Raw genomic sequence first — 10,429 nt, forward strand, 5'->3', positions numbered from 1 at the left:
GGAAAGAGGTGATGAACATCGAGATTTAGTCGATGTACGATAACTAAGTTTGGCACTTGGTTGATAATGTTCCAGGTCGTAAAAAGGTCGGGTGCAAGTGGATCTTCAAGAAGAAGACCGACATAAATGGGAATGTGCATACTTATAAGGCGCGATTGGTTGCGAATGGCTTTACTCAAACTCCCAGAGTTGACTATGATGAGACCTTCTCACCAGTTGCAAAGATAAATTCTATTAGGGTGATGTTGGCCATTGTTGCATTTCATGACTATGAGATATGGCAGATGGATGTCAAAACCGCTTTCATTAACGGAAAATTGGCTGAGGATGTTTACATGAATTAGCCAGAGGTTTTTATCAACGTGAAGCACCCCAATAGAGTGTGTAAGCTTGATAAGTCCATTTATGGACTAAAACAAGCATCTCGTAGATGGAATCTTTGTTTTGATGAGAAGGTCAAAGAGTTTGGTTTTCTGTGAAGCAAGGATGAATCATGTGTATATGTTAAAGCCAGTGGTAGTATAGTGAGCTTCCTCGTATTGTATGTCGATGACGTACTGCTCATAGGAAATGACGTCCCAACCTTGCAGGAACTCAAGTCCTGGCTTATGAAGTGTTTCGCTATGAAGGACCTCGAAGAGGCTACCTATATTTTGGGAATAAGGATAGTGAGAAACAGAAGTAAAAGACTAATAGGACTTAGTCAGAATACTTACTTGAACAATGTACTAAAGTGTTTTAGTATGGAGAATTCTAAGAAAGGGGAGTTACCGATCCAAAGCAATACCAAGCTGAGTAAGACTCAGTGCCCGAGTACAGAGGCTGAGATAGCAGAAATGAGTCGAGTACCTTACGCTTCCACAGTTGGCTCGATCATGTATGATATAACTTGTACTCGCCCTGATGTGGCCTTCGCTTTGAGCATGGTCAGCAGATATCATGGGAACCCTAGTAGAGCCCATTGGACCGCAGTAGAGAATATTCTTAAGTACCTTCGGAGGACCAAGGAATGGCTTCTAGTCTTCGATGGGAGTGATGACTTAAGGGTACGAGGGTATAGTGATGCTAGTTTTAAGACTAATCGGGATAAATACCGATCACAGTTGGGATGGGTATTTACCCTAAAAAGAGGAATAGTTACTTGGAAAAGTTCCAAGTAGGAGACTGTAGCTGATTCAACATGCGAATCATAGTAAATTACAGCGAGCGAAGTGTCAAATGAGGCAATATGGTTGAAGAACTTCATTGGAGACCTTGGAGTAGTGCCATCCATAGAGGAGCCTATGGAAATTTTCTGTGATAACGAAGGTGCAGTTACCTTGACCAAGGAACTGAGTGATCATGGCAGATCCAAGCATATCGACAGGAAATACCATTTCATTAGACATCAGGTAGAAGAAGGACTCCTCGTAGTGAAGAGGATATCATCAGAGGAAAACCCAGCAGATTCCCTTACGAAGGGACTGAGTAGGGTGAAGCACTTGCAGCACGCTAGGAGCATTGGGCTAAAGGACGATATTAGTTTAGATTAGATAGTTTAGAAACGTGTAATAGATAAATTGTAATTAACATTTGATGATTAAATAAAAGAGTGTTATTTATGAGTAAAGTTATTGTATTATTTTAATTATTTACCTATTGTTTCATTTTGCATGTTTTGACTTTCTGAATAATAAGATTATTCAAACAGTCCACAGTCGTTCATATGTTGGAAGTAGGTATGAAGGAAGAATGTTGTAAATTGGTGTGTAGATTGTCTAAAGTGTATTAGACATATCAAAAGTTTGTTGCACCATTCATGAGTGCTTATGAATAAGATTTGAGCATTGGGTTAGACCTGCGCTTGCTGGCATCACTTTATGGAATTTATGTTGAGTGATCGCAAGACGATAATATCATATGGACTTAAAACCTAGATATATGATTTATTGTTTGCAAGTGGGTTGTGCATTGATAATGTGTAAACGCATTAGTAACTTGATGTTATAAAACACAATGTTGTGTATGATTCAATGAGTGAATGGTAAATGCATACAAGTCAAAGTTTATTTGTTCCTTTTATCCTAAGAGGGTAAAAGTGAAATCTGGGCCCCTCGATGATTTGGTTTGACTTATGTGTCGAGCCCGGTCAGGAAAAAGTTGATATGTTCAACCTAGTTCTATGTCGAACAAATTAAAGATCGAGAAACAAACTGTTGGACAATAAGTATGCTTATGTTCCATGTAATTGTTTGCACGATATCTAGAACGGAGGACTATACGATCCTTTATCTAAAGGACAAGTTATTGATAAGATCAAAGTTCGACAGCGTCTTTGAGAGCTACGATTACTAATCGGATAGTACTTACATTTATAGTTACTAGACTTATCCAAGTGGGAGACTGTTGGATTAGTGTCTAAGTTCGTAACTATATTTGGTAAGTACTTGACCCGGTTGTGCATGGTCATTTTGGGTTGCCTTCACCAAAGCAACTAGATATGATAATTTATGAGGAGAGAGGTTATTATGGTTTAGTGATATACTATATGAGTAATATATTAAAAGAGAAATCATATAGTTTAATTAATATTAGACAAGAATTAATTATGAAAAGTCATGCACATTAGGGTTTGCATGGTGAACCCTAATCAAACCACACTATATAAGGACCCCTCTGTAACGCCCGTGTTTCTGGGCTTATCATTAATAGCAATGTAACAGTCTAGGTTAACATTTATAACCCATTTTGAAATAATAAGAATGTATTATTTGAGTATTATGTGTTTTATGTTTAATTGCTTAATTGTGTGGCTTAAATGAATTAAGAATAAAAATATGAGTTAAAATGAAATGTTAGATAAGCCCGATATCGATACATGAAGACATAGTGGTCGTGACGAGGTTTCCAAATATATAAAGAATGACGAAATCCGAGTTATAACGAAGAAGTTATGACATGTCGAAGTTTCGCGACAGAACCGGTACGACACAGCGCAACGTAAAATATTGAATTTACGATTGAGCAATATCTAGCCTTAGAGATCTAAACAAAAGTTGTAGAATATGTTAAACCAAGAGCATGCAAGAAAAGAACGTCTAAATCTGACTTCGTTTGAGGAAGTTATGATTTTTCTAAGTTTCTGCTTAGCAGTGTGCAACCCGAAACTCGAATTTGAGATCGAGTGATTTTTGGTCGAAACAATCTAAACGAGAATCGAATATCTTGTTATTAGTAGTGCAACGGTAAAAAGACAGACGAAAACGGAGTTTAGATGAAGGAGTTATGAATTTCTAGCGAAGTTTTCCTGTCCCGGCCTACTAAAAATAATATAATAAAAATAAATTCAAAATTAGCCGACAAAGTCTAAATGAAAGTTGTAGATCTTGTTTTTACCTACGCGTCTATATAAATAACGTTGAAAACGGAGTTTGTATGCGAAAGTTATGAATTTATGAAGTTCGGGCGCGAAACCCCAAAACTGACCACGACGAGAAAACAGTGTTCACGACGTGAACTGACTTCTGACGCCTTCTGGAGCCTGCAATGGCGTTCAAGCCCACGACATGAAAACACTGTTCATGATGTGAAAATCGAGAAAACAACCCTATAAATAGAATTCGAGGGGCAGCCATTTGTGGTTGCCAAATCTCGTCTCTCTCTCACTCCCGATACCCTCTATAATCTATCCCAAAGTACCCTCGAAGCCCCGATATCATCCCGAGACCCGAAGCAAGTCCCGAAGCTAGAAGATCCCAAGAAGAAAAGAGGTTCCGAGCCGAAACTCTGCTTGCGAGAAGCCCAGTGTGTGAAGATCTTCCAGTTTCACCGAAGAATACTACTTCTACAAGCCGTAATGCTGCCCGATCATCTTCTGATCAAGTGAGTGTATATTCCCTTTCTTCTAACACATAGATATGAAGTATCTACTTTAGAATACGTGTTACGTGTGTATAAATATACGTGTATATATATATATATATATATATATATATATATATATATCTGTGTGTGTGTGTTATTTGTTTATTTGGAATGAGTATTGAATGAGTATCTTATCAGTTTTTAAGTTGCATATGTATGTTGTTATCTACAAAAATGTTGGGTAGAACTTGGGTAGATAATTGATGTGTGATAAACTGATGAGAGGCCTCGATGTGATTGTGATCTAGTCGTCCAACAGAATATGGATGACGATCACAGACTTTTCTAGACAGTTCAGTGGAAGTTGGCAGGCTCATAACATGTAGTTGTAGTGAACTTGGGTGTTCATTTGTTGTATTCTATCCCCCTCATGGTTGCCTTTAGGACATTTATTGTTGAGGAAGCCCCTTTGCAGTAATGTCCGTCCCGATGAAAATTCCTAGACTAGGTCCCTTGTGATAGTTGTTGTTTTAGGGACGTAAAGTGAGGATAATGGGAATGGGTAATCCGATTATTGTTGGTTGGTGGAATTAAATACAATTATTTATTGTGGGTTAAAAACCCTATATGCTCACCAGGCTCCCAAGCCTGACCCACTTAGTTTCTTTGTATTACAGGTAGTGGCGTGAGAACATAAGTTGGTGAACTTGCGAAGATATTTTGTTTATAGACCAGTAGTTGTATGTAATTGTGTAAGGTCTATGTTTTTGTGTCTGTATCGGAACATGACATCCCAAGTTTTGATATATAATGAAAATACATTTCTTTAAGAAATGTTTTGATAAACCTTATTTTATCATGTATTGTTTTGGGGACAAATTCCGCAACTCTTTTAATCAAATGATTATTCTGAAATTATTTTAAAAGCATAAATTAAACCGGTCTTTTCTGACCGTGATTTTGGGGATGTCACACCCTCTACCTATCAAAATCGGCCACTAAGTATACATGGAAGAGTGCTATCCGAAATTTGAGTGCAAGTAACCTCTCTCTAGTTCTTCCAATTGTTGGTGGTGATTTGTGGTTCCATTTGAGGCATTTACATTATTTGTGCTAGGCCCTTAAAGCTTCAAGGTTTCAATTACACCAAAAGGTACGTCATATAACAAGATTTTTGTAGTATAGAGACTTTATAGTATGCTTGTTAGGATGATGCTTTGGAATTTTGAAAGTTTGCATGTATATTAGAGAAAACATATATCCAAAGCATTTAGGGTTGCATGTACACCATATGAGTGTTAGAATGCTCAAAACTCATCAAAATATTTGTTTTCGTATTAAATAACCCATCAACCAAACATGTTTGAAAAATTCCATAAAGTATTCAGGGAGTGTCAATAAACATCCTAAAAGTACATCAGAGTCAATAAAGAGGAAAATCATGGTGCGTCCAATGCAATCATCCCAATCCCTTCCCTTTTCGAACTAGAAATACCTAAAACATAAACTGAAAACCGTAAGCACAAAGCTCAGTGAGTTCCCTAAAATACCACATACCATATATACATATATATATATATATATATATATATATATATATATATATATATATGTATATATATATATATATATATATATATATATATCAGCTCAAGGTTGTACCAGGTCTATTTCATCCTCGAGTCTATTTCAACTATGTCGACACAAGGCTATATCGGGTCTATTTCACCCCCGAGTCTATTTCAACTCATATGTCAGCACAAGGCTCTACCAAGTGTATTTCACCACCGGGTCTATTTCACCCCACATATTCATAGCAAACAGGCTCCCAGTCATACAACACATACAACAGGAGTCACAATGACTACAAGCACATAAAATCCCCAATGTCATGCAGTATAGTGAGCAAACTCACTCACAAAGTATCTTAAAGGTTAACATGCCCTCAAAATCCCACAATAGGTGCTAAGCGCCACTTAGATAATCACACAAGAAAAAAAAGCTTAATCTAGTTATTAGGACATTAATAGCCGAACAAAATCCACAATTCAAAAAGTTAATCCTCAAGGTCAACAGTCAAAGTCTACAGTCAATGTTAATTCCAACCGAACGCCACTCCATGGTCTTCCTTGGCTATGTCGTGGCCCGCATACGACCAAACAGTCAGGAAAATCTCACCCGCCATGTTGTAGTGACCTAGGACCAAGTTGTGGTAGCTGGGGGTTCTAACAACTTAATACCTTAAGTTGTTTTCTTCGATTCCAAGAGCTCCAAAGCTCAAATCTAGTCCAAATATGATCTAGAAGGATAAAGTTTCTAACTTTATCCATTAGGACCACCCAAAAGGTCCAAAACCCAAATCCTTAAGTCCTAAAAGGCTTGCAATGCAAGAAATTAACCAATAAGCACTTATTCCATGATGTCTGAATTTCATCCTTTCCAGAAGAGATTCTAGAACCAAAACTAACCTAAAAGTTAGTGCTTGATAGACATGCATGTCCAATGGATGTCTTTAACCCATATTAGGTCAAAATGAGGGTTTATGACCTAAATCTCATGCATGGGTTGGAAACCCAACCAAACTCCATATCCAAGGCACAAATTACTCCAAATGCACTATAGATTCATAATGTTGCAAACTCACCATCCAACAAGCAAGAACGAGAAGTTAATGGGATAAAACTCAAGATCTAGAAATCTAGCATGATAAAAATTGTAACGACCCATTCCCGGTATGTTAATTAATTGTTAATTGTCTAAGTTTTCAAGAGGGACTCGGCGAGTTCTAGCCTGACTCGCCGAGTTGGGTCGCGTATTTTGTGCACGCGGGAGCCGGGGACTCGGTGAGTCCATATCCCGGACTCGGCGAGTCCGTCCGTCTGGGTGAAACCCTAAATCCCCGGGTTTGCCCACTATTTAAACCACATTATAGCCTCATTCTCGCCACTTTCACCCTGAGAACACAGTGAGAGAACCCTAATCCTCCCTTGAGAGCTTATAAGTGATTTGGTGCCATTTTTGTGAAGGTGTGAAGAAGGAGAAGAAGAAAGAAGCAAGGAAACGAGTTGTAGTGCTAAGATCCAAGGGCAAATCTGAGTTTATTGAGGTATTTTCGGAGTTCCCTTCTTGTTATATGCTTTAAACTTCCATTAGAGCTCTTCTAAGAGCTATTTGATGTTTGTTCCAAGCCTTATGTTTGCATGAATGTCTTAATAAGTCGAAATACCTTTGGATCTGAATGTTGGGGTGTTGTAGAGCCCAGATCTGCTGTCTTTTTGGAGTTACATTGCATATTAGCCATGGATCTACTCATTTTGTGCATCTTTTAGCCCTATTTCCCTTATTCATGAGGTTGTGCACGTAAAGTTGGAAACTTTACGTGGTAAAACAGCTTATTGGACCCAGATCTATCATTTGCATGTGTTGGATTCAAGAGAAATCGAGTAAAAACTAGCTGCATGGCAGCGACTCGGCGAGTCGGGTTGCGAGTCCCCGACTCCTTCGTTTTTAGCAGTGTCGAGTGCACCCAGTGAGTTAGAGAGTGGACTCAGCGAGTTGAGGGTAGACTCAGTGATGGAGGGACTCGACGAGTTGTTCATACAACTCGGCGAGTCCAAGGCAATCTCCTTAGGATCAAGAACAACTCGTCGAGTCTGTTCATACGACTCGGCGAGTCGGATGAAGATTGTCTGAGTTCTTGGATTAAGAGGGTACTCGTCGAGTCGATGCCACACTCGACGAGTCGCAGTGAGTATGAGTTGGAAGTGAGAGTGAGACTCGGCGAGTTGGGCGGCCCAACTCGGCGAGTCAGCCCCAAAAGTGAGTTGACTTTGACCAAGGGTAAAAGAGTCATTTTACCCCAGGTGTAGTGTTTAGTATTTGATTGAGTGTGTTCATGGACTTGTAGCCGAGGAGATTCAGGAGCAGCAGCCGTTAGCTTTCAGAGACACACACTCAGCCGCCAGTTTACGAGGTGAGTTTCCTTCCAGTAGGGACGGGTCTAAGGCCACAATGCCGGCTCATCCAGTTAGTAGTAGCTTCCGGACTTGATCCGATGCAGTAGTTAGTATGTTTGATGCCTTCGTGGCTCAGACAGGAATTGTGAGCTATGTTTTATGTGTTATGTATTATGTGTTCCGGGCTACGGCCCGATGTAGTATGCAGTATATGTGTTCATGCTAGTTGTTATAATATGCTATCCGATGCAGTCAGTTCCGGACTTCGGTCCGATGCAGTCAGTTTCGGACTTCGGTCCGATGCAGTCAGTTCCGGACCTTGGTCCGATGCAGGGGACAAGGTCCCAGTCAGTTCCGGACTTCGGTCCGATGCAGTTTCCGGGCTTCGTCCCGATGCAGTGGGCAAGGCCCGATATGTGTTTATATGATATTGATATGTATGGTATGTGGTATTTTGGGGGAGCTCACTAAGCTTCGTGCTTACAGTTTCAGTTTTGGTTTCAGGTACTTCCTCAAGCAAAGGGAAGAGCTCGGGATGACGGCATCGCACACACCACCACCTCAGCTTTAACCTGGGATTGATTTAGTTGTTTGATTGGATATAGCATGATACAGTTTTCCGCTCAGTGTTTTATTATGTTTTGGAATACATCACGCATGGTTTATTTAATTGATACTCTGATTACAGTTTTGATTATATTAAAAACAAAAATTTTTGGGTCGTATTTTTGGGTCGTTTCAAGTTGGTATCAGAGCCCTGGTTTGAGGGATTCGGATACACTTCCGGGTGTATCTGAACTCAAACTAAGGGAAATGAAAGATTTTATATTAAAAAAAAAAATGTTTTATAAAAAGAATTTTGAAAGTACTTAGAAGGGAAGAAATTTTTTTTTAAAAACAAGATAGAGGTGTGTGCATGCGGTCAGCCGAGCTCAAGTAAGTACTCCCAAATTACCCATACAAGTTATTTGTTCAATTCCAGTTTTAGTAGAACAGCATGCTAGTATAGGACTAAGGATTTAGGAGAATGCCTTATGTGCCTGCTTATGTGTTACAGCTTTATGAGTATTGCATGCTAGTACTGAGTAGACAGCAGTAGGATAGCCTGATTAGGTTATGCCTGATAGCAGGAGCTTAGCATCTTATGCTAGTGCAGTTTCTTGTTATGAGAATAGTTTGCTTGAGTCTGTTTTCCGTGTCCGAATGCTGCTTGCTTTGTGCTTAGTGGGGTTCCGAGTGATGGGAGTTAGCCATTAGGTGAACACGTCACACCACATGTGACTAGGATTGAATAATCTTAGAGTACTGGAACTGGCCCTATTGCGCAGCTCTTGTTTGAGTCCAACCGTTATAGGGGCGGGTCTTTTACTCGAAGGATTATCTGATCCTCATCACATGTGATGGTGTTTAGGTAATGGCTAATTGGCGTTATGAGGAAACCTTCAGCAGCTGAGGACCAGTTGTGTTGAGCCTGAGATTTTCCTAGGGCAAGCCTAGGATGAGAGTAGCAGAGAATAGCAGTAGTAGAAGTGACTTGGTGGAGTCAAGGCAGTTCTTGAGGAAAGTACGGATAGATGTGGAAGGTAGTATGGGCCCGTACTACTGAAAGCAGAGGATCCGTACTCGAATCAAGGAAGGCCAAGACAAGACCAGGAAGCTAGTAGCAGTGTCATGATCCCTTGAGATATTTCAATGTTTTGATGTTGTTATGATATGTTTCAGAATGGTAGTTTTGCGCCCGAGACCAGCAGGCGGCAGCTCAGATGCCGGAGGCGGATCAGGATCGGGATCAGGCCCGGAGGTCGGGCAGATGGATGAGCAGACCAAAGAGTTCCTTTCTTCTGAGGTTACCCGCATCATATTGGAGCAGACTCCTGTGATCTTCGGTTCGATCAAGGAGGGTATTTTGGAGATGATGGATGAGAGACTGAGTACTTTCCGGGCTGAGATGGCGGCCGTGATGGGGTCGCGCACTCTTACATTCAGGGAGTTCAGGGCGTGCGGAGCTCCAGACTATCATGGGGCGTGGGACCCCATAGCGAGTACTAGATGGTTGGCGGATGTGGCCAACGCCTTCCGCACTAGCAGGTGTCCCGAGGGGGACAAGGTCAGATTGGCGTCCTGTCTACTGAAGGACAGGGCACGGGATTGGTGGGAGGAGGTCGGACACGCCATCGGGGATGATGCGGCGTTGGATGCTATGACCTGGACTGATTTCTCTACCAGGTTCAGGGCGGAGTTTGCACCGGTCATTGAGGTGCAGCAGCTAGCCAGGGAGTTCCAGGATCTTACTCAGACTACCGAGTCAGTGGCGGAGATCACCGCCAAGTTCAGGGAGAGGGCTCTTCTTGTTCCTCAGTATGCAGCCGATGAGGAGATGAAGAAGGCCCGTTATCATGAGATGTTGCGGAGTGATATCCGCATGTTTGTGAGCCGGTCTAGTTGTAAAACGCTGGACGACATGATTGCTAGAGCCAGGGAGAGGGAGATTGATCTCGAGATGGAGAGGAAGAGGAAACCGGAGGCGGTTTCGGGTTCAGGTAGTGCGGGCAAAAAGCCCAAGGTTTCAGATCACAGGTCCAGGAGTCAGCAGAGCCACGATCGGTGTGGCAAGTGTGGGAGGATGCACG

The sequence above is a fragment of the Lactuca saligna genome, chromosome 6, assembly GCF_052625555.1.
Source record: "Lactuca saligna cultivar CGN05327 chromosome 6, ASM5262555v1, whole genome shotgun sequence".
NCBI lineage: Eukaryota > Viridiplantae > Streptophyta > Magnoliopsida > Asterales > Asteraceae > Lactuca > Lactuca saligna.